Source organism: Lathyrus oleraceus, chromosome 2 (genome assembly GCF_024323335.1).
Source record: "Lathyrus oleraceus cultivar Zhongwan6 chromosome 2, CAAS_Psat_ZW6_1.0, whole genome shotgun sequence".
NCBI classification, from domain to species: domain Eukaryota; kingdom Viridiplantae; phylum Streptophyta; class Magnoliopsida; order Fabales; family Fabaceae; genus Lathyrus; species Lathyrus oleraceus.
Genome location: NC_066580.1, coordinates 206568982 through 206595174, shown reverse-complemented (window position 1 = coordinate 206595174; position 26193 = coordinate 206568982). Strand labels below are relative to the sequence as shown.

The window sequence follows — 26193 nt, the reverse complement described above, 5'->3', positions numbered from 1 at the left end:
ACTGTAAAGGCATTGAATTGAAGCCTAGTGACATTGTGGTGCGTGCTTACGATGGTGCAAAGAGTGTTGTCCACGGTGAAGTTGTTCTCCCTATCAAGATAGGACCTCAAGTCTTCAACACTACCTTTCATGTAATGAACATTCGCCCCGCCTATTCTTGCTTGCTGGGACGCCCCTGGATTCATGGGGCAGGTGCTGTAGCTTCGTCTCTCCATCAAAAGCTGAGATATCCAATAGAGGGAAAGATTGTCACTGTGTGTGGGGAAGAAGAATACATTGTCAGTAGTGTGCATACCTTCAGATATGTCGAGATGGATGGTGAATTCTTCGAGACTCCGTCTCAGTCATTTGAAGTGGTTCCTCCGCCCAATCATGTCCTTAAGCCGACTCCCCTTGTGCCTGAGGTTATTCGAGCTTCTCCTGCCATGGTTTCCCTGAAGGACGCTCAAGCTGTGGTTGAAGATGGTGGCTGTACTGGCTGGGGTCAACTGATCAACATACCCTACAAGTCTGATAAATCTGGTCTGGGATTTAGCTCTGAAAAGATGGTCAAAGATCAAATCAATGCTGTAGAGGATGCTGACAGTGATTGCGACCTGGATAGCTGGATCTACCCAACAATTGGCGACGGACTCAATAATTGGAGGGCTGAAGACACTATCCCGATCTCCTTTAGTCAGGAGTAATTGTTATTATCCATTTAGTATTGCAAATTTTAATTTTTCAATTGAACTTCTTAAAGCATTGTGTCTACGCCCGGGGCACAATAGCTAATTTGTTAAGGGTTTTGTCATTTCATAAGCATATTCATATTCAATAAATCAATGGACTTTTTTCGCATTCAAATATTGCGCTCTTTATTTTTTCCTGTCGTCTTTCAAACAAGCTATGCATTCTTACACACACTCACGTCACAAATCGCAGATCCGTATCCACTCTGGATCCTATTGACAATAATTCCGCTACTGTTCATTATGACTTTGAAAATCCGATCTACCAAGCCGAAGATGGAAGTGAGGAAGATTGTGAAGTCCCTGGAGAGCTTGCCAGACTATTACTGCAAGAGGAAAGGACTATACAGCCGCATGAAGAGTCACTCAAAGTCGTAAATCTAGGTACTGAAGTGGAAAGAAAAGAAGTCAGAATAGGAGCAGGATTGGAAAACAGTGTCAAAGAAAGATTGATTCGGATGTTACATGACTATGTAGAGGTTTTCGCCTGGTCTTATGAAGACATGCCCGGATTGGATACTGACATAGTAGTGCATCGTCTGCCCATGAAGGAAGACTGTCGTCCCGTCAAGCAAAAGGTTCGCCGCATGCGTCCTGAAATGTCTGAGAAAATCAAAGCCGAGGTTATGAAACAATTCAATGTCGGTTTCCTAGCCGTTACTTCTTATCCTCAATGGGTTGCTAATGTGGTGCCAGTGCCAAAGAAGGATGGTAAGGTGCGAATGTGCGTAGATTACAGAGATTTGAATAAAGCGAGTCCCAAAGATGACTTTCCACTCCCGCACATTGATGTTCTGGTAGATAACACCGCTCAACACAAAGTATTCTCATTCATGGATGGATTCTCGGGTTATAATCAGATTAAGATGGCACCTGAGGACATGGAGAAAACTACGTTTGTGACGCAATGGGGCACTTTCTGTTACAAAGTAATGTCATTCGGTCTAAAGAACGCCGGGGCAACGTACCAGCGTGCTATGGTGGTTTTGTTCCATGACATGATTCATCATGAGATAGAAGTATATGTGGATGACATGATAGCCAGATCTCATACTGAAGAGGAACATCTCGATCATTTATACAAACTGTTCGAGAGGTTGAAGAAGTACAAGTTGAGATTGAATCCGAACAAATGCACCTTTGGGGTAAGATCCGGTAAACTCTTGGGCTTTATTGTCAGTGGTAAAGGAATTGAGGTTGACCCAGCTAAAGTAAGAGCTATTCAAGAAATGCCAATTCCCCGTACGGAGAAGGAGGTCAGAGGTTTCTTGGGACGCTTGAACTACATTTCCCGATTTATCTCCCACTTGACCGCCACTTGCAAACCCATCTTCAAATTACTGAGGAAGAATCAAGAGATGATATGGAATGACGAATGCCAAGAAGCCTTTGACAAAATCAAGAAATATCTCCAGGAACCTCCAATTCTGATACCACCAGTCGAAGGAAGACCTCTAATCATGTATTTGATCGTGTTAGAAAATTCAATGGGGTGCGTATTGGGGCAACATGACGAGTCTGGTCGAAAAGAGCATGCCATATACTACCTGAGCAAAAAGTTTACCGACTGTGAAACAAGATACTCACTGCTCGAGAGAACTTGCTGTGCTTTGGCCTGGGCTGCTCGCCGACTAAGACAGTACATGTTGAATCATACCACTTTGTTGATTTCTAGGATGGATCCCATCAAATACATGTTCGAGAAGCCTGCCCTCTCCGGAAGAATAGCGAGATGGCAGATGATCTTAACAGAGTACGACATCCAGTATACTACCCAGAAAGCAATCAAAGGAAGCGTGCTGGCTGATCATTTGGCTCATCAAGCGGTGGACGATTACCAATCTATGAATTTTGAGTTCCCAGATGAGGATGTCATGCTTGTTACGGATTACGAAAAACCTAAACCAGATGAGGGATCCGAATGGGGATCCCGATGGACTATGGTCTTTGATGGATCTTCTAATGCATTGGGCCATGGTGTTGGGGTTGTACTCATTTCTCCCGAGGGTTACCATACGCCTTTCACAGCTAGACTATGTTTTCATTGTACCAATAATATGGCTGAGTATGAAGCATGTATTTTTGGACTCAAAGCTGCTATAGATTGGCGAATCAAGTTTTTGAGTGTGTACGGAGATTCGGCCTTGGTAATCAGTCAGATCAAAGGAGAATGGGATACTAAACATCCAAATCTCATCCCTTATCGAGAGCAGGTAATGACATTACTTCCATACTTTGAAGAGATTACATTTGAACATATTCCACGAGAAGAGAATCAGTTGGCAGACGCATTAGCTACCATGTCATCTATGTTCAGAGTCAGATGGGACGGTGAAGCTCCCAGGATTACCATTGAGCGACTAGATGAACCGGCATACTGTTATGAACTTAACACTGAGGGAGTACGGGAAAAACCTTGGTTCCACGACGTAAAAAGATACTTAGAAGCTCAGGAATACCCTGAAGGGGCATCCATCAATGACAGAAAATTCCTGAGGAAGTTCTCCGCTAAATTCTTTCTGAGTAATGGAGTGTTATACAAACGTAATCATGACTTGACTCTGCTTCGCTGTGTGGATAAAAAGGAAGCAGAAAAGATTATGGAAGACATGCATGACGGTATTTTTGGGACTCATTCTAATGGACATACAATGGCCAAGAAGATTCTGAGGTCAGGGTATTATTGGTCTACCATGGAAGCTGATTGCCACCATCACTCCAGAACCTGTCACAAGTGTCAGATCTATGCAGACAAAGTACATGTGCCTCCTGCTCCATTGAACGTGTTGACAGCTCCTTGGCCCTTTGCAATGTGGGGCATCGATATGATCGGGGAGATTAAACCTACGGCTTCTAATGGACATCGCTTCATTCTCGTCGCTATTGATTACTTCACCAAGTGGGTAGAGGCAGCCTCATTCGCTTCTGTCACCAAGAATGTGGTGGCACGGTTCGTCAAGAATAGCCTTATTTGTCGATACGGCATCCCTGAAAGGATTATCACTGACAATGGTACTAATTTGAACAACAAGATGATTACTGAACTCTGCACGCAGTTCAAAATTAAGCACCATAACTCTTCTCCGTACCGGCCAAAGATGAATGGCGCCGTGGAGGCTGCTAATAAGAACATTAAGAAGATCATACAAAAGATGACAGTAACGTACAAAGACTGGCACGAGATGTTACCATTTGCTCTCCATGGTTATCGCACTTCAGTACGCACTTCGACGGGGGCAACTCCTTTCTCTTTAGTCTACGGAACGGAGGCCGTTTTACCGGTGGAAGTTCAGATTCCCTCTCTAAGAATCATGAAAGAGGCGGGCTTAAATGAAGATGAATGGATTCAGACTCGACTCGATCAGATAAACTTGATTGATGAGAAGAGACTTGCGGCTGTTTGTCACGGGCAGATATATCAGAAGCGCATGACCCAGGCATTTAACAAAAGAGTCAAGAGACAGGTGTATCAAGTTGGTGACTTGGTGATCAAGCGTATCATTCTACCACAAGGGGATCCCAGAGGCAAGTGGACTCCCACATACGAAGGGCCATTTGTGGTTAAGAAGGTATTCTCTGGTGGAGCCATGATACTTGCTACAATGGATGGCGAAGACTTCCCGCATCCTGTGAACGCGGACATAGTTAAAAAATACTACGCATAACAGAGACCCGCTAGGTCGACGTACCTAGGCAAAAGTAAGGGCATCCCGGCGAACCAAAAGGGTTCGGGCAAAAATTAGGGATAAACATATAAAAATGTACACCCGGCAAGTCGAAAACCTGAAAAGGCGGCTTGGGCAAAAACGGGTATCCTGGTGGACTGAAAACCTGAAAAGGCGGTCCAGGCAAAAATTAGGGATTCAAGCGTATGACTATGTCCCGTTCTCTGTCAGCTTCAACCAAGTTCAAGGGACTGAACAAGCCAATCACCTCTATCCGACAGCAGAAGATGAGATGCTTGAAGACATGATGACAGTAGTGGAATTAAAATCAATAGGACTTTTTCTGCATAGTTTTCTCTTTGCTTTCTTGACAATTTCCTCTTACTAGGATTTCTGTCTCCTTGTACTCGCTTGCCTATTTATAGGCCCTCTTTCAGAATCAATGCAATTTCATTTCGAAAAATGTTGTGGTTTTATTTCTCTGTTTTGTTTGCGTAAACGTCCATTGATTTAATTTGAATTGATATGTGCATTTGAACATGATCAATGTTTATCAAAAATACATGCCTAAAATGGAAATTGCAATTACTACGAGACTTCAGGACCAAGGAAAAGGTCTAACCATGCTTTCCAATGAATCCGTTGCTAATCCTATTCCCCGGCAACGTCAATTATTTCCCAGAAGAGAGTGGCATTACTAGACAAATGGGTCATCTTTTCTGTCCCCAGCCAGGCTCTGTCAAGTGTTTCTACCATCAGACAGAAGTCAAATCCCCCAGTTAAGGGAGGGTCTTCCCTATAACTATCTCCGACCAGCAGACTGAGATTTATTTCCCCAGTAGAGTCCCCTGGAAGAACATTTCAGACGCATAGTGCACTCATTACATCATTTCACATCACATACTTACATACAGTTTTCATTCCGCATCATATGCATTACATCATTTCATGACATATGCATGCATACAATGCTCGCATTTATTCCAGATGCATAATTCACCCATCACATCATTTCACAGCACACGCATGCATACAACATTTGCATCTCATGCATCATGACATTGCATGAAACTAACTTTATTTTTTCAGGCTGATTATCCTTCTGTCAACATTCATTCTGACATCCTCCCAACGATGGCATCTATAAGCCCATCCCAGATATTCATTGCAAATACAGCATACACAAATACTATCAGATATAGCCTAGCGTACGGTTCATCCTGATTCAGCTCAACATCTGACCGTCAACAACTCAGATACGATCTAACGTATGATCCGCTCTGACCTTCAACAACTCCAAGACGGTCTAATGTACGACCAAGTTAGACCTTCAAACCGGATTCTGCTCAGTGACAGTCTAATGTACGACCAAGTTAGACCGTCAAGTTCTCAGATGCTACCTTCGGACAGGTACATTTCTGAATGGTAGTCTAGTATACGACTACTCCCTTTCTCAGGTGCTACCTTCGGACAGGTACATTCCTGAATGGTAGTCTGGTATACGGCTACTCCCTTTCTCAGGTGCTACCTTCGGACAGGTACATTCCTGAATGGTAGTCTGGTATACGACTACTCCCCTTGCTCAGGTGCTACCTTCGGACAGGTACATTCCTGAATGGTAGTCTGGTATACGGCTACTCCCCTTGCTCAGGTGCTACCTTCGGACAGGTACATTCCTGAATGGTAGTCTGGTATACGGCTACTCCCTGGCTCAGGTGCTACCTTCGGACAGGTACATTCCTGAATGGTAGTCTGGTATACGACTACTCCCTTACTCAGATGCTACCTTCGGACAGGTACATTTCTGAATGGTAGTCTAGTGTACGACTACTCCCTTTTCAGCAGATTCAGCCTAATGGACGGCTCATTCTGCTCAGATATGGTTTAATGTACGACCAAGTTAAACCTTCATCTTCTCAGATGCTACCTAGTGTACGGTACATTTCTGAAGTGTAGTCTAGTGCACGACTACCCCCTTTTATCATCAGATTCAGCCTAATGGACGGCTCATCCAATACAGTCTATCATAAGGCCCATTTGGATCTTCAACTCAGATACGATCTAGCGTACGATCCATTCTGATCTTTCATCCCCAGCAAAGTCATCCGCCTAATGAATAACTCACTCTGGTATTCAGACACGGTCTAATATACGATCCATTCTGATCCCTCATCCCCAGCAGTGTATAGCATACTCTGACTCCCCAACGAAGTCAACAGCATGATGGATGATTCGCTATACGGCGTAGCGTATGACCCGGCATGACATCCATGGCTTCAGACATCGTCTAACTTACGACACCATCGGAAGCTCGTCATCAAACTTCCTGGATGGCATCTCTAAGCCCATCTCCCTCAAGACTAGCTCCTGATTGACAATCGCAAATTTTAGGGGCATTCTAGTGTTCAATAATCTTTCACCTCCAGATCACGAACGGCACATACCATTCTACTCTCTCGGTTCAAGAATATTGAACAGGGGCAGCTGTCATACCCCAAAATTTGCCCGTTGATATTACAAAGCATTTTCCAAGACCCTCTGACTTGATCTGCAAGGCACTGATATTAAATGGACAAAAGCCCAGCTCACAACAGGCCTAATCCAAAGTGGCCCAAAATAGCTTGCTCGCTAGGCGAGCAACTCCTTCGCCTAGCGAATATCTCAGCATGCCACTCGCCCAGCGAAGCATCAGGTCCAGAAAAAGCCCAGACCTAGTTTGCTCGCTAGGCGAGCAATTCCTTCGCCTAGCGAAGCTTGCGAAAATTTGAAGTTTTGGACCTCATTTTAAGCCCATTAGGTCACCACCACTACCACTATAAATACCAGCTCCTCTGCCACGAAAAGACACACAGACAGACGGACGAAAAACGGAGGAAGAGGGACGAAAACCCTGGCACAGAAACCCTGGAGGCTATTTTAGAAAGTTCCGAGTGCAGAAACCCTGAAGGCCGCTTCTCCGCTCCGAAGCTACCGCCGCCCAACTCAATCCGGCTTCCAAGCAACCAGTCCCTTTCAATATCGCAATTGCACACAGGTTTGCGTATCATCGTTGTTTTACGTTTACAATTGATATTCTTTACATACATGATGCATCCTGATTAAAGCTTTGATATGTAATTCGATTTCGTATGTGAATCTAAGTATGAACATCCTGTATAATTGCCTATGCTATGCCTGTGATCAAATGCCATAAGAGTGCAGGTTTTCGGAAGTCATGCTGCTGTCAAATTCCAAACCCGTGGCCGCTCGCTAGCTCATCGCTAGGCGAGCCTGCAGCGAGCCTTCGCTGAGCCTTCGCTAGGCGAAGCAGAGGCGAACGGGACAGTGGCTGTTTTGTCTCTTTGTTGTCCATTTTATGTTCAGCTAATCATGATTCTGCATTATTTGGCTTAAATTTCTGATTGTTATATTTATTTTATGGGGCAATTTCCAATTGTATTTTGCCTCAATGCTCTAATCCGTGTGTTGCATGATGTAAAGGCTAGCATACTTCCAAAGAAATAACTGGCTAGGCATGCCGCTTTAGGTGTGGACATTCTTGAGGAGGTGGCATTTGGAGGACCTAAGTTTAATATGGAGATTCATCTTGAATCACCAAGCTTGATTTTTAATGTATTGATTTCATTGGTTTCCTGTGGACCTAATTACCTGACTGATTACGGCTATTTAATTAATTGTTAAAATCCGGACTTTAAATAAATAATATCGGACCTCTCTTTATTACCCCACGATTTCGATATTACGGTCATGTCCCGCGAGCATGGGGATATCCTTAGCAAAGACCCTTCGGTTAAATCATCATAGTCCCTCGGACGTTGCCTTCGAAAATACGATTTTGTCCCTCGATGACCCTTCGGTGTAGCCTACGGTTAAATGATGATAGTCCCTTCGAATGCTAAGGTATCCTCACAACTGTTGCCTTCGATGACCGATCGACGACCCTACGATGACCCTTCTACATCCCAAGGATAAACTACTTACTTCTCAATAATAAGGACACTTTTACCCTCATAAGGATAGGAAATGCCCGGAAAGACCTCGGACAGGTATAACCCTTAATTGCTCATTCATAACAAAAAAATGCTTTTCACACCTCACACCTTTCAAACATCTTTTGGAAAATCACCACTTAGCATACATCCGTCCTAGGATCATTGCCGAGTTATATTTTTCTAAACTACTTTCAAAAAACTATACGAGATAACCACTTTGTATACATTCATGCAAGAATCATTACAAAGTTAAATTCTCATTTTCAAACATTTTTCCCACATTTCTCAACCACCTTTTTTCAAACATAAATGATTGAGCAATTAAGAGCCCATGGATAACCATGGATACAAAGGGTGCTAATACCTTCCCTTTGTATAAAGTACCTCCCGAACCTAAGAATTTAAAATTAAGGTCTTTCCTGTTCTTTTCCACCTTTCCTTATGGGATAAAAGAAAAGTCGGTGGCGACTCTTGCTAACCGCGACATTGCGATTACAAATCCAATAAAGTCCAGTTCACCGTATGACAATGTCATCGACACACACCTCAATCTCTTCATGAATCATGTCGTGAAAGAGAGTCACCATGGCACGTTGATATGTTGCCCCCAGCGTTTTTTAAACTAAATGGCATTACTTTGTAACCAAAGGTGCCCCAAGGAGTAATGAACGTGGTCTTTTCCATGTCTTCGGGATCCATTTTAATTTGGTTGTATCCTGAGAAACCATCCATGAAGGAAAACACAGAGAACTAAGTTGTATTATCCACCAGTACATCAATGTGAGGTAATGGGAAATCGTCTTTGGGACTAGCTCTGTTTAAGTCTCGGTAGTCTACGCACATGCGGACTTTTCCATCTTTCTTCGGCACCGGTACAATGTTGGCAATCCATTGTGGGTATTTAGCGACTTCCAGGAAACCAGCGCCAAACTGTTTTCTCACCTCTTCTCTGATCTTGAGAGCCATATCAGGTCACGTCCTTCTTAGCTTTTGTTTGACAGCAGGGCATTCTTCTTTAAGGGGAAGCTTGTGGGTCACGATGGCAGTGTCTAATCCGGGCATGTCTTGGTATGACCAAGCAAACACGTCGTCATATTCGTGGAGGAGCTCTATCAGTCTTGTCTTCACTGTATCTTGAAGCGCTGCGCCTACCTTTACTTCTCTCTTATATTCTTATGTTCCCAGATTGATAACTTCAACGTCTTCCTGGTGTGGTTGAATAACCTTTTCTTCTTGCCTGAGTAATCTGGGAAACTCTTCAGGGAGTTCGCAATCTTCCCCCACTTCGTCTTCCGCTTGGTAGATTGGACAATCAAAGTCATATTGGACCATAGCAGTGTCGTTATCAATGGTCTCGGTGGTGTTTCTGCATGTTATGATTTATGCAGTTTATTTAGAAAGTGCGTGCATAAAAATTGATTGCCATTTTCATAAATAGATCGAAACAAAAGAAAAGGAACAAAAATTTGAATGCAAAACGTCATTTCATTAATGATAAAAACTCTTGAAAAATATAAAGGAGACCCTACAACATGCCACTGTGCCTTGGGCAGTGCACATGGTTTTGTCTAAAAATGATAAAATTACTTTTGGAATATTTGGGGAACTTCCACAGCCTTCCAGTTTGTTAGTTCTTCATTAGGTGCGGCTTGACGCATCCAGCTGGACACCCCCTCCTTGCGGTCTTCTTCACTGATCATTGCCACCTGCTTGCCGAAGATGTGGCCAGCGCTGGTGAACGTTTTCTCCACAGAAGGAATCTTCTCTTTGTCAGATTGGTTACCAATTTTGTATGATGACGGGTCATACCCCAAACCAAACTTGTCTCGTTTCTCTTTCAATTCCACCACTTTGCCCCAATCTTGTGCATCTTCACTTTCCATAACAGCTTTAGCTCCTTGCCATGAGGCCATGGATGGTCCGGATTTCGGGACCTCCAAGGTCTGTTGGATGGCCATCATGTTTACCACTTCCAGGGATTGGAATGGTGTCTTAGTGATTTCACCATCCACCTCGATATATCGAAAAGATGTTAAGTGACTGACCAAGATATCTTCTTCTCCTCCAACCACAATCATCTTGTCATTTGTGATGAATTTTAGTTTTTTATGTAGAGTGGAAGTGACAGCACCTGCGGAGTGAATCCAGGGTCTCCCGAGTAAGCAACTGTAACCAGGATGTATATCCATGACCTGGAACGTGATATTGAAAATAGTTGGACCTATCTTGGTTGGTAAGTCAACCTCTCCTATCACTGCTCGCCTTGAGCCATCAAATGCCTTTACGATTAGGGTGCTGGGCTTCATACTTATCCCTTCCATTGGCAGCTTTATCAAAGTCGTCTTTGGCATGACGTTCAATGAGGAACTTGTGTCTACCAACACCCTTGACAATATAGTATCCATGCACTTCAAGGAAATATGGAGACCCTTGTTATGGTTCTTTCCTTCAATCGGTAGTTCGTCATCATTAAAACCCAAGAAATTTCTAGTAGTCACACAAGCTATCACGTCATCAAACTGTTCTTTTGTCATGTCCTTGGTGATATGAGCGGCGCTCAATACCTTCAACAGCGAATTCCTGTGTGCTTCTGAGTTAAGTAGGAGAGATAACATGGAAATTTTGGAAGGTGTTTGGTTTAGCTGGTCCACCACCTTATAATCGCTCTTCTTGATTATTCTCAAAAACTCCTCAGCCTCCTCACGAGTAACAGCAGCTTTAGGAGACAAGTGCAAGTCTTGCATCCCCTGATTAGGGATAGGGATCTGGACAACAGCCTCCTTCCCTTTAGCTCTCTCAGAAGTATCAGCAGTTCTTGGTGCGAACACCCGGCCACTGCGCGTCATTCCTACTGGGCCCACAATTGAAGTGACATTTGGTTCGTTAATCATTAAAGGTTTATCTTCCTGCCCTTGCTTAAAAGCTCTGGGTTGATATATCCATGGGACTGCCTTCTCATCTTTGTATTTGAATGGAGTTGGGAACTCTATCACCAACGGGCTTATAGGTATTTCTACTTTGACCTCATCATAGGGGATATTTACCACAACTATCTCTTCCTGACGCTTGCTCTTGACACGGTAAGTTATCTATAACTCGCCTCGATCCAGCATTTGTTGTATAAAACTCCTCAACTCTTCATTATTCTCTTCCTTAACCAGCTCTTCCGGGATCAGACCACTCTTCAGCAATTGTGCTCCTATCATGGTGATAGGGGTTTGAATCTCTTCAACCTTATTGATCACTTTGCCTTGATCACTCTCTTCAATGGCACTGACGGAAGCATCCTTATGCGTCGGCATAGGGTTGGTGTTCACGTTCGAGCATCTTGGAATGAAAGAAACGGCCTTGGCTTCGATCAAGTCTTGTACCTGATTCTGAAATGCGAAACAGTTTTCCAAGGTATGACCAGGTGCTCCCATGTGGAATTCGTAATGGGCATTAACGTCGTATCCAGGTGGATATGGAAAAACAACTGGTTTTAACTCCCTCAATGTTAGAAGGCCCTCCTTCTGCAGATATGGGAATATCTGACTATAAGGTACTGGTAGAGGATCAAGTTGCCTTCTTGGAGGTCTTGGCTTGAACTGTCTTGGTGGTGTGTGAAGGAGAATTGCCATCCAAGGCGCAGCGGAATTTAAAAATTTCTCCATTTAGTGATCCTTACGAATGGGCATGATCAGTGATAGAATCGTTACCTCTTGTGGCGATCATGAATGTTGAACGATGACAACGTCTCTACTCAGTCCACATGAACGGATTCCTTCAATCGCAGTGCTAGCTGTTATGAACGAAGGCTTTGAGTGAGAGAAAGAGAGATACGAAATTCCAACTCTTCAGTTGTGTTGTCTGTCTAAGTGAGTTACAATGCTTCTACCCAAGGGGTTCTATTTATAGAACCACTTGTGTGGGCTTCAAGCTAAAAAGCCCACTTAAGTGTATTTTGGCCCATATCTCATAATATGCCAAAATCACTTAAGTATTTGGTACCTTACCATATTTCGTATTCTACTTAAGGGCACCATACATTATGGTATTCCTCAATTATTCTATCTCTCATCAATCCGTCCTTTGTGTATGACCCTATAGGTTTTCGCGGCGTTGGCAATTATATTAAATCACGTATTTAACATAATAAACAGTGAGCGGTATCTAGCAACATATCACTGCTATCCAAGACACGAAAATGTCATGTGATCTGACAAAACCTCCTGTGATAATGATTATGTGTATAATTATCCTTTTGCACTTATGTCTATATTTTTGAACACAAGGTATAGATCGTGCCATCCTTGTCCAGTTCAATATTGGGCCCATAGACATTTATCCTGTTACGCATGGTGGGCAAATTCCATCTAGGACACTCATGTCCCTCAGTATGCTTTGTGGAGTACCCACCAATTGTCTTTATGGTTATCCAGTTATGGACAATGTTGGATCAGCAATAAAGCACTCGACTCTACATCTAGGATCCATAGTGGTTTCAGGTCGAAGAGTGGTATACACCATTATCACCATGAGAATAACTTATGACACTTTGCATAACTTTCTATATAGTATTCTCATAGCGGGTCAATCCAGTATAAATATTACTCTTAATATTCATACATATGTTTAAGACTTGATAACTCTTTATCCATGATCCATGAGATGTGATCATCAGTCTACAAACATAATAGTCTTAATGCTTTAATGTTATCCGACTTCACACTAAAGCTCGACTACGAATACTTTAAGAATAGTGTCCTTATGTTTAATGTGGTCTCATGATCAAGTCACACTTGATGCATTAAACGGACTAACTATTCTAGGGACTTTATTAAACAACTGTAATAAAGAAAAAGCCTTTTATTATTAATAAATAATTCGATACAAGTACCAAGAGTATTGGCCTCTAGGGCTTACACCAACAATCTCCCACTAGCACTAGAGCCAATCAGGCATACCCCTTATGCCCATTGATCTAGTATGGCTATCATGCTTCTGCTGCGCAAGAGGCTTTGTTAGTGGGTCAGCAATATTGTCAAGTGTAGGTACTTTACATATTTTCACATCTCCTCTATCTATTATCTCTCGAATGAGATGATAACGCCTGAGTATGTGCTTGGATCGTTGGTGAGATCTAGGCTCCTTAGCTTGTCCGATAGCACCATTGTTATCACAATAGAGACTAATGGGATCCACAATGCTAGGGACTATTCCAAGTTCACTAATGAACTTTTTGATCCAAACAGCTTCCTTTGCTGCACTTGAGGCAGCAATATACTCGGCCTCGGTTGTAGAATCAGCAACTGTATCTTGCTTTGAACTTTTCCAGCTTACAACGCCACCGTTCAAGCAAAACACATAACCAGATTGCGATCTAAAGTCATCCTTATCTGTCTGGAAGCTAGCATCGGTGTAACCAATTACAGCCAACTCTTTCTGACCTCCATATATCAAGAATGAGTCCTTAGTCCTTCTCAAGTACTTAAGGATATTCTTGACAACTACCCAATGGGCATCACCAGGATCAGATTGGTACCTACTCGTTGCACTTAAAGCATACGAGACATCTGGTCGAGTACATAACATGGCATACATGATAGATCCTATTGCAGATGCATATGGAATCTTATTCATGTGATCCCTTTCTTCCTTAGTTGAAGGGGATTGTGTTTTTGACAGACACATGCCATGTTGCATAGGTCTGAATCCTTTCTTGGAATCATGCATATTAAAGCGTCTCAGCACTTTGTCTATGTATGTACTCTGACTTAGGCCAAGCAGTTTTTTTTGTGATCTATCTCTATAGATTCTGATTCCTAATATATAGGCTGCTTCACCTAGGTCCTTCATAGAAAAGCATTTCCCCAACCAAGTCTTTACTTGTTGCAGGGTAGGGATATCGTTTCCAATGAGCAATATTTCATCCACATATAATACCAGGAAAACGATCATGCTCCCACTAACCTTCTTGTAGACACAAGGCTCATCTTCGTTCTTGATGAATCCATACAGTTTTACTGTTTCATCAAGGCGAAGATTCCAGCTTCTGAAAGCTTGCTTCAATCCATAGATTGATCTTTGTAGCTTACATATCTTTTGGGCTTCTTCTGGTATGTCAAATCCTTCAGGCTGTGTCATGTACACATCCTCAAGAAGATTCCCATTAAGGAAAGCAGTTTTGACATCCATCTGCCATATTTCATAATCATGATATGCAACGATAGCAAGTAAAATCCGAACAAATTTAAGCATTGCAATTGGTGAAAAGGTTTCATCATAGTCAACCCTATGGATTTGTTTATATCCTTTTGCAACCAGTCTTGCCTTATAGGTATGTACCTTACCATCCATGTCATTCTTCTTTTTGAAGACCCACTTGCATCCTATAGGATTAACTCCTACAGGAGGCTCTACCAAGGTCCAAACTTGGTTTGTGTACATGGAATCTATTTCGGATTTCATGGCTTCTAGCCACTTCTCAGACTCGGGACCAGTTATGGCCTCTTAGTAGGTCACAGGCTCATCTTGATCCATGAGTAATACATCACCTTGATCTGTTATGAGATATCCATATCTCTCAGGTAGGTGACGTATCCTGCCTGACCTACGTTGGTCTTGTTCTACTTGAGCAGGGTGCTCTTCCACAACAACTTGTGTTTCCTTCTCTAATTCCTTCATAGGTGTATCGATGCTTTGTGATTCTTGAATTTCTTCAAGTTCTACTTTCCTCCCACTGATTCCTTTGGAAATAAAATCCCTTTCTAGGAAAACTCCAGTTCGAGCGACAAACACTTTGCCCTCAGAAGGATTGTAGAAATAATATCCTCTTGTTTCTTTAGGATACCCCACAAATAAGCATTTGTCAGATTTGGGCTCAAGCTTAGTTGAAATTTGTCGTTTCACATAAACTCCGCAACCCCAAATCTTCATGTAAGACATATGTGGTCTCTTACCACTCCAAATCTCATATGGTGTCTTATCAACCTTTTTGGATGGAACACGGTTAAGTGTGTAAGCTGCTGTCAATAGCGCATGTCCCCAAAAGGAGTTTGGAAGATCGGCGTGACTCATCATGGATCGAACCATGTCTAACAGGGTTCGATTTCTTCTCTCAGACACACCATTCCATTGGGGTGTTCCAGGAGGAGTGAGTTGGGATAGGATCCCACACTCTTTCAGATGGTCATCAAACTCTAGGCTTAAATATTCACCACCTCGATCTGGTCGAAGAGTTTTAATATTCTTACCTAGTTGGTTTTGTACTTCATTCTTGAATTCCTTGAACTTTTCAAAGGACTCTTATTTGTGTTTCATTAAATAACCATATCTACTGAAATCATCAGTGAATGTGATGAAGTACTGAAAACCTCCTCTGGCTGGTATGTTCAGTGGTCCACATACATCAGTATGTATGAGGGCCAAAAGATCATTAGCTCTTTCACCTTTTCCTGTGAATGGAGACTTTGTCATCTTTCCAATTAAATAAGATCTGCATGTCTCATATGATTCATAATCAAAAGAGTCCAAGATTCCATCTTTATGGAGTTTGGAAATGCGTTTCTCATTTATGTGGCCTAATTGACAATGCCAAAGGTAAGTTGTATTTAACTCATTAGGTTTCATCCTTTTAGTATTAATGTTATAAACTGGCATCTCAAGATCAAGGACATATAATCCATTGCTCATTTGAGCAGTAGCATAAAATATATCATTCAAATAAATTGAACAACAATTGTTCTTTATTATGAACGAAAAACCGAACTTGTCCAAACAAGAAACAGAAATGATATTCCTGCTAACTGCAGGTACATAATAACAGTTCTCTAACTGAATTATTAAACCACTAGGTAAAGTCAATTCATAAGTTCCTACGGCTAAGGCATCAACCTTTGCTCCATTACCAACTCGTAGGTCGACTTCACCTTTTGCCAATTTTTTTACTCCCCTTTAGTCCTTGCACATTTGTACAAATGTGAGAACCGCATCCAGTATCTAATACCCATGATGTAGAAGTAGACAAATTAATTTCAATAACAAAAATACCTGAAGTTGGAGTCTCTACTCCATTCTTCCTATCTTCCAGGTACTTTGGGCAGTTCCTCTTCCAGTGTCCGGTCTTACCGCAATGGAAGCAGGTGCCTTCTTTTTCTATGCCTCCACTAGGCTTTAAAGTAGCACTAGTGGGTATGGGTTTGGCAACTTCCTTGCCTTTCCCTTTATCATGTTTGAGGACAATCCTCAGGTTTCGGTACCAATCCAGGAAATTTGTCCCAGACAATTTTTCCTTGTCAAGGTTTGATCGCAATCTGTTGTTAGAGGTGTTTGTTTTCATGGTAATCTACATAAGGATTAACGAAAATATAAGTATCATTGACATATTTAATTAGGCCTTTAATTAAATATGCTCCCACTATTTTACTCAAAACAAATGACTCTCATCACTTGATTCGGGAAATCCCGTTGGAAGATTTTCTAGTGGGTCGAGATCCATATTCCACTTCGTTCTAAGTCCGCGTAGGCGGATTACACAAAACTAGGTTATTTAGGTAGGAACTCCTTCCAATTGTATCTCATACAACTCTCGAAAATTTCAGTTGGGTGAATAACTCCTTATTCCAATCCATCATATGGATCATTCCCAACTCTTGCTTCTAAACATTTATAACTTATTACAATTTGTTTAGTTAAGTTTGACCCATTGTTTTAACAGTTGGATATTACAATTATCCCATCGCACCTTACTAATATAGAACATGCACCTCGCGTAGGCGAAACCTACATTATCCATTACTAGTCTTGATGAGTGTTAAAACTTGGAAAGCATAAACTTAATATTTAATTTGAGGGAATTGCAATTTTCTGATCTCACCGGCTTGCTTATCATATAAACCGTCTCTCACATGCATCAACATACATTCACATGCATAATGAAACAGTTATGGCCCCTAGCGCAATTGTTCTCCCAAGCCAATGAGAGAACCTAAGCTTAACCTAACAACGATCTAAGCTTCTCCAAGCAAGATCTTCAAGGTTGTCCTCCTTTGGCACTGACTTCTTTGCTTTCTTCATATCATTACATTACATAAAAGAAACTCGTTTTACATGCGAGGGAGTGAGATGAGAAAAGAAGTTACATTTGGGAGATTAAGAGAGAGGCACGACACGCAGGTCGTATTTTAAACCCAAAGCAGAATAAAGGAAAACTAAGGCCATAACCGATCACCACAAGACAATAATAAACACTTTATTATTATTAATTCCTTTAATTAATTAAAATCAAATTAAATCTCGACGACCGATCACCATATTTTAATGAACAATTCGTTTAAAATCGATGTCGCTTTCCGCATCAACACTTGATACTTTTAAAGCACTGAGTTAGCCGAACGGGTGAATTTTGCCTTGCGTTAACCGGTTAACCAAATGCGTTAACCGGTTAACACTGTTAGAAATTCTCTTGGAAAACTGTTTTCCGTCTTGCGTTAACCGGTTAACCAAATGCGTTAACCAGTTAACACTGTTGGAAAAACTCAAAATTTTTATTTCGTATTGCGTTAACCGGTTAACACTGTTCCAAAAAGTGTTTAGAAAGCATAACTCTTGTGCAGTCAAACCCCAATCGCATAACTCTCTGACAACACAACCCTTGTGTCATCACTAACCCTGATGCACCAATTTCAGACTGTCAAACACATCTCGATTATTAATTCAGTATGATTGATCAACACGTCATTGCTTCACCATACTAATGTCGGATCAAGAAGCAAACGACCATTGATCGCTCAAAGGAAAACAACCATTGAGTGTTTGAATGAACGAAACGAGAACACTATATCATATATAATGTATTTTGCATCAGGATTACATATATCATATATATGACTTGATCGATCTCAATTTAATCTTTGATTCATTTTGTCTTTAATCATATTAATACAGAACAAAAACAGTTATCAGATTCATGGTTTCGTAACCAGGCTCTGATACCACTGAAGGAGAATTGCCATCCAAGGCGCAGCGGAATTTAAAAATTTCTCCATTTAGTGATCCTTACGAATGGGCATGATCAATGATAGAATCGTTACCTCTTGTGGCGATCACGAACGTTGAACGATGACAACGTCTCTACTCAGTACACACGAACAGATTCCTTCAATCGCAGTGCTAGCTGTTATGAATGAAGGCTTTGAGTGAGAGAAAGAGAGATACGAAATTCCAACTCTTCAGTTGTGTTGTCTGTCTAAGTGAGTTACAATGCTTCTACCCAAGGGGTTCTATTTATAGAACCACTTGTGTGGGCTTCAAGCTAAAAAGCCCACTTAAGTGTATTTTGGCCCATATCTCATAATATGCCAAAATCACTTAAGTATTTGGTACCTTACCATATTTCGTATTCTACTTAAGGGAACCATACATTATGGTATTCCTCAATTATTCTATCTCTCATCAATCCGTCCTTTGTGTGTGACCCTATAGGTTTTCGCGGCGTTGGCAATTATATTAAATCACGTATTTAACATAATAAACAGTAAGCGGTATCTAGCAACACATCACTGCTACCCAAGACACGAAAATGTCATGTGACCTGACAAAACCTCTTGTGATAATGATTATGTGTATACCTACCCTTTTGCCATTATGTCTATATTGAACACAAGGTATAGACCGTGTCATCCTTGTCCAGTTCAATATTGGGCCCATAGACATTTATCCTGTTACGCAGGATGGGCAAATTCCATCTAGGACACTCATGTCCCTCAGCATGCTTTGTGGAGTACCCATCAACTGTCTTTATGGTTATCCAGTTACGAACAACGTTGGATCAGCAATAAAGCACTCGACTCTACATCTAGGATCCACAGTGGTTTCAGGTCGAAGAGTGGTATACACCATTATCACCATGAGAATAACTTATGACACTTTGCATAACTTTCTATATAGTATTCTCATAGTGGGTCAATCCGGTATAAATATTACTCTTAATATTCATACCTATGTTTAAGACTTGATAACTCTTTATCCATGATCCATGAGATGTGATCATCAGTCTACAAACATAATAGCCTTAATGCTTTAATGTTATCCCACTTCACACTAAAGCTCGACTACGAATACTTTAAGAATAGTGTCCTTATGTTTAATGTGGTCTCATGATCAAGTCACACTTGATGCATTAAACCGACTAACTATTCTAGGGACTTTATTAAACAACTGTAATAAAGAAAAAGCCTTTTATTATTAATAAATAATTCGATACAAGTACCAAGAGTATTGGCCTCTAGGGCTTACACCAACAGTGCGGTATTTTGCTGATGATGATGTTGTTGATGTTGTGGCGGATACATTTGTTGTTGCTACATTGGCTGTTGATAGGGTATGGGTACCACGGCGACGACTTAGCCATATGAAGCTTATTGCTTCCCTTTATAATTTCTGGATATGGCGTTTGTTTCGCCTTCTCTTTTCTTCGGGAAACCTCCGGAATATTTCTTTGGTGGGCTAGGTGCTACCACTGCTCCAGGAATCTTTCCATCCCTCAACCCCTTCTCTATGCGGTCTCCAATTGTAACTAGATGTGCGAAGTCAGATGCGGCACTTCTAACTAATCGATCAAAGAATGAGTCCTTTAAGGTGTCCACAAATATCCCGGTCATTTCCTTCTCAGATAATGGTGGCTCTACCTGAGCAGCCAACTCTTTCCACCGCTGGGCGTATTCTTTGAATGACTCACTCTCCTTCATAGCTATCCCTTGCAACTGCATTCGGTCGGGTGCCATATCTAAGTTGTATTTGTATTGACGGCGAAATGCGTCAGCCAAATCCTCCCAACTTTGAATTCGCCCCTGTTCTAAACTCATATACCATCTCAGAGATGCTCCACTCAAACTGTCTTGGAAACAGTGTACAAGTAGTTTGTCATTTTCGGTATGAGCAACCATTTTCCTGAATTACATCACTAAGTGACTTCTTGGACAAGTCTGTCCTTTATACTTCTTAAAATCAGGAGTTTTAAATTTAGCCGAGATGACTAAATTCGATACCAAACGCATGTTCATGGCAGAAGCACCGAAGATGTTGTTTCCTTCTATGGCTTTGATTTTCTTTTCCAGGGCACATAGCCTATCTGCAGCAGGATCTGAAAGTATCTTAGGCTTTGGTTGATTAGGCATATAGAATGCATCATACTGGTCATCTCCAATTTCGGATCCATGATGAGTAGACGCATCAGAAGGTTCTGCACGATCTCCTCCTACCGGTATCTGAACCAATCTCTTATTGGTGGGGACGTAACTTTCGTCTTGGGGATTCGGACCTGGCGCGCCATCATTCCTTTTTGCCCTAGCTTCATCCTCCTCGCTCCTCTCTCTCTGAGCGATCGCAAGCCTTGTCTCCAACAGCTGGTTCATCTTCTCCTGGATCGTATTGATGTTTGTTCTCATGGTAACCTGGTTGGCCTCAACTAGCTCTAGTGTCATCTTGTATTTGCTTCGCGTCCCGTACCGGTGTTGATTAGTCAGTGTGGCTGGATAAAGGGTAAAAAGGTTGGGTAAGTTTTTTTTTTCATGAAGTATGATGCGTAATGAAGATGTGAATGTTATGCATATTTTATTTCCAAGGACTCATTCGAGTTTCATTAGTTGTTTGTAATTCGAAGAAACAAAAAATACTTAGAATAGCAATAATGGAGTAATTTTTACACGTCATTTATTCCAATACATAACATAGAGGTCCAAAAAGTTCATAGTTTAAAAGTACATTTGTTAAAGGAACCAAAATACAAGACATAAGCAAATTAAACAGTTGGCTTTCTGGCCTGAAGCTCTTCTAGTTCCTCATTGAATCTCTTCAACAACCCTTTGCAGAGCAGAACGAAATTGATTATGGTTGGAGGAGTGCTATCTTCTTTTAACTCTTCTACTGCGTCTATTAACCTCCATGGCAATTCTTTAGCTGCCCAATTACAGAATCCTACTAGCCCATCGAGTTTTGCACGAAACTTATCCCTATCTCCTTGTAATAAGTCTATGGTCTTCTTAAAGGATTCATAATCTTCAATCACATAGTCTCGCTCTTTCAACCATATGGAGTTGTCTTGGCGTAATGACTCTAGTTGGTTCTTCCAATAACTTACAGACTCCCTGACATCTCTTACTTCTCGACACTTCTCCTCTCATACCATGGGTGGCACCCTAGAAGCTTCAGTGGCTATTTTCTTTAGTCGGCGCTCCTGATCTACTTCAGCTTTTGCCTGACGAACAGAATTGGTAAGTTCTTTTCTCTAAGCCCCAAGTGTATCCCTTATCGTCTTGTTTTCTTTTGTGGCTAGATGCCACCAACGCTCATTCTCTTGACATTCTTTCTGAGCTTGTCGTAGTTGACCCTTAAGAGTATACAAGCAATGATCAGCTTGTTCTAATCCCACTTTGATCTTCTTTATCTTATGCTCCTCCTTATTGAACTTTTCCACGTGGGCTTGAAGTTGTGCCTCTTTTCTCTCGATGATAACATGAAACTATATCACATTTTTTGACTCGATTTAATTAAATTATATTATTATTCACTTCAATTTATTTCATTTTATTCGATATTACTTGGTATTTTGCTTTCTATTTATCTCAGGTAGTTTATTTGAAGCACAAGTGAAAAAGGAAGAAAAGGAGGTGCAAAAAGAAATGAAAAGAAGCAAAATCCACAAAGCCAAAGCCCAGCCCAAAAGCACAGGCGTTGCGCCTGTGACGAGCGTCACACTCTGCCTACTTGTGTTACGAGCGTAACACATGGTGTGACAGACGTCACACCATTCTCCTATATTTTTGGCTTCAGAAGCGCAACAGAGGCACGTTGAAGCCTATTGTTACGCTTGACCTTTGGAAACGTGAAGACTACTTTTACGGAAGAGTTTTGGAAACCGTTACAAACGGGGATAATATAAATAGTGGCTGCAGCTCTCTCTCCCGGGGGCTCCTCTTCGTTAAATTTTTCTCTTCCACCTGTGCAAGCATACCATACCCTTTTTACAGCTTTTTACAGTTTTTGTTTTATTTGCAATTTTTATTTTCTTTTCCAGTTAAGCTTTCAGCACTTAATTAATTTTTCACACAATAGTTTCTATACCGGAAACTATTGTGTATCTTTCACCGGATCTAACCTTACGTTAGAATCTAGTTTTTTTATTTATTCCTTCGCTTTTATTTTTCTGTCCGATTGAAGAATTCAAGAACAAATCCAACCGGTCTGTGGTGGAGTGTTCAAGATTGCTATAAATTATTCAGGTTCTTTAATTACTATTTGAATTTATATATGCCCTGCTTTATTGTTTATTTATATTATTTGTCTGAGATGGAATTATTTATGCATGATGATTATTTAGAACTGTTTAGCATGTCCGGCTAACTTATTTAGGTATCGGTATGTAGAGTAAGCGGAATGAAGGAATCAAAAATAAGTCGGTTCAATTACGTTTAAAAATAAAATCACTCTTTTTATGGTCTCAATTTACAGGTTTAATAACAAGGTTTTTGTACGAAAGTAAAAGACATAAAGAAGTTAAAATCAATAGAGCGAGAGTTTGAGTTTTTAACTGGACAGTGTAAATTGGACATTAATTCTATATCAGGGCGAAAGCAATTTTTAGAGTTAATTAAATTCTAATCTTTTTCAGAAAGTACTTTTAAAGGTTGAATGTGAGGACGAGAGTTAAGCATTTGAATTTAATTATATAATCTAAGTCAACAGAGCGAGAGTTTGAGACAAGGGTGTTTAAACGATTAGTGTTTTCTTAAAAAGAGTTTCTACGGATTTTATTGTTTTCAAAAAGTGATTTTGGACTTAACTAATAAGTGACAGCTACGTTAATATAAAATCATAGTCTATTCAACAGAGCGAGAGTTTGAGATGAGACTTTTAATCAATAGTGTCTACCGAAAAGTTTATTTTAAAACCAAGAAACCAATGAAGAATTGATTCCCTAATTACGACGAACTACATACCGATATTCGCTTAATTGATATTTAATCTAGATCTTAGTTTAGTTTTTATTTTTCCCGAAACAATCAAAGTATCATCCGCCTTAGCTTTACGAAGTAACCTTAGATAATGGTATATCGATTCATAAGTCCCTGTGGGATCGATATCTTTTAAAACTACGCGATAAAACTGTGCACTTGCAGTTTGTACCCCAATTCGACTCATAAAGTCGCGATCAAGTTTTTGGCGCCGTTGCCGGGGACTTTTATTTAGTCGATATCGTAACTCTTCTGTTACGCTGTAGAGACTAAGGTTTTTTTTATTATTTCTTTCGTTGATTTGTATGCCACATACTCGCTCACAAGGCGAACCGTTCTACTTACGAATCAACGATATCGAATTATATCTCCGAGTCTTACGACGAATTCGGGAATATCGTGCTGCAAACAATCTCCCTCCTATCGAAATTCCTGATCTCAAAAATCTTCTTCCTTCGCCGATACCCGAGATGGCAGAACCAGCTCGTGCTCTTCGAGATTACGCCGCTCCATCGCAAGATGAGCTGCATTCGAGTATTGCTCCACCCGCAATCGAAGCAAACAACTTCGAACTTAAACCTTCACTGTTGCAGGCAGTGCAACAAAACCAATTCTCTGGAAATCCTACCGAGGATCCAAACCTTCATTTATCCGTATTTGTCTAATACGTTGATACTGTTAAAGCTAATGGTGTCACTTCAGAGGCAATTCGACTTCGTCTCTTTCCTTTCTCGTTACGAGATAGCGCTAGACGATGGCTTCAGTCTCTTCCTTCCAACTCAGTTACCACATGGAACGAGCTGAAGAAAGTCTTTCTTGCCCGATATTTTCCTCCAAGCAAAACAGCTATGTTAAGAGCCCAGATAAATGGATTTAAACAGAAAGATAACGAGTCTCTTTTCGAAGCATGGGAAAGATACAAAGACATGATGAGACTTTGTCCGCACCATGGTTTAGAGGACTGGTTAGTGATTCATACCTTCTATAATGGTCTCTTGTACAACACGAGGTTAACAATAGACGCCGCCGCAGGTGGTGCACTTATGAACAAACCTTACGCTGATGCTTACCAACTTATCGAGAGCATGGCCCAAAACCACTATCAGTGGGGAAGCGAACGAACAATGGTAGAAAAACCTCAAACGAAAAGTGGCATGTACGAGATAAGTAACCTTGATCATGTTAATGCAAAAGTGGATGCTCTGGTCCAGAAAATTGAAAGTTTAAATGTATCACCTCCAGCCGCCGTGGTTGCCATAACTCAGAATTGCGAAGTTTGTGGAATCCAAGGTCACACTCTTGCAGATTGTTAGCTCCTAACAGGAATCCAAGCGGAGCAAGTAAACTATGCTCAAGGAAATCCCTACTCGCATACCTATAACTCCAACTGGAAGAATCATCCTAATTTTTCATATAAGAGTACTAATGCTTTATACGCGCCTGGACAAGCTCCAAATCAAGCCCCAGCTATACCTCCTGGATATTAGAAGCCGATCCCATCTACACCTAACAATAACGTTCCTAGGAAATCCAACTTGGAAATCATGATGGAAAACTTCATAGCTTCTCAACAGCAAACCAATAAAGATTTCTTAAACCAGAATGTACACACTGGCGAACAAATTAAACAACTAGCAAATAAGGTAGATGCCCTGGCTACCCATAACAAAATGCTGGAAACGCAAATATCACAGGTAGCTCAACAACAAGCACCTACTGCTGCCCCAACTGGTACATTTCCTAGACAGCCCCAACCTAACCCGAGAAGCCACGCTCATGCAATCATACTAAGAAGTGGAACGGAAGTGGAAGGACCGTCTGATCCAAGAACTGAGAACCAAAACTCTAAAAAGTCAACTGAGGAAGAAAATAAACCTAAGGAAAAGGAAGAGAGTAATAAGGAAACCGTAGAAAAAAAGAACCTTATGTACCTCCACCACCTTATAAACCACCTATTCCTTACCCTCAAAGGCTTATTAAAACCAAAGATGCGGGCCAATTTAAAAAATTTCTTGACCTACTGAAACAATTAAACGTCACAATTCCTTTTACAGAAGCTATTACGCAGATACCCTCATATGCTAAGTTCTTAAAAGAAATTCTTTCTAATAAAAGGAAACTTGAAGATAGCGAAACCGTTACACTCACCGCTGAATGTAGCGCTATAATCCAGAATATGCCTCCTAAACTTAAAGATCCAGGTAGTTTCTCTATACCCTGTCACATAGGAAAATTTGTCATAGACAAAGCCTTATGCGATTTAGGAGCCGGTATTAGTGTTATGCCTTTATCCATATGCAAGAAACTAGAAATGGGAGAATTAAGACCAACTAAAATGTCTGTGCAACTAGCGGATCGTTCCGTTAGATATCCTATAGGAATTCTTGAAAACGTTCCCGTGCGCATAGGTCAATTCTATATCCCAACCGATTTTATAATTATGGACATAAGAGAAGATGAAGTTACACCCATTATATTGGGAAGACCATTCTTAGCAACTGCCGGTGCAATCATAGACGTAAAACGAGGACGACTCACTTTCGAAGTAGGAGAAGAGAAAATTGAGACTATCCCAATTTTTGAAAGCACTTGCAATAGAAGATACATGTTACTTCATGGATATCATCGATGAATGCATAAAAGAAACAGAGTTAGAAAAAGACGAATCATCTGACTACCTTGTAGAAGATAAACTTAACCAATGTTTAGCAATAACATCGGACCCTACACAATGCCTTAAGAAACCAACCCTTGACCTGAAAACACTTCCCAAAAATCTGAGATATGAATTCCTAGACTTAGAACTTGAACG

At 41.0% G+C, this 26193-nt stretch overlaps 1 non-coding gene across 1 annotated transcript; it reads right to left on the bottom strand.

Annotated features, from left to right (window-relative positions):
- Positions 1 to 24229: 24229 nt before the first annotated feature.
- On the bottom strand, positions 24230 to 24336 carry LOC127123980 (small nucleolar RNA R71). Its single transcript, XR_007803631.1, has one exon. It is a non-coding gene; the product is annotated as a small nucleolar RNA R71 (small nucleolar RNA).
- Positions 24337 to 26193: the final 1857 nt, after the last annotated feature.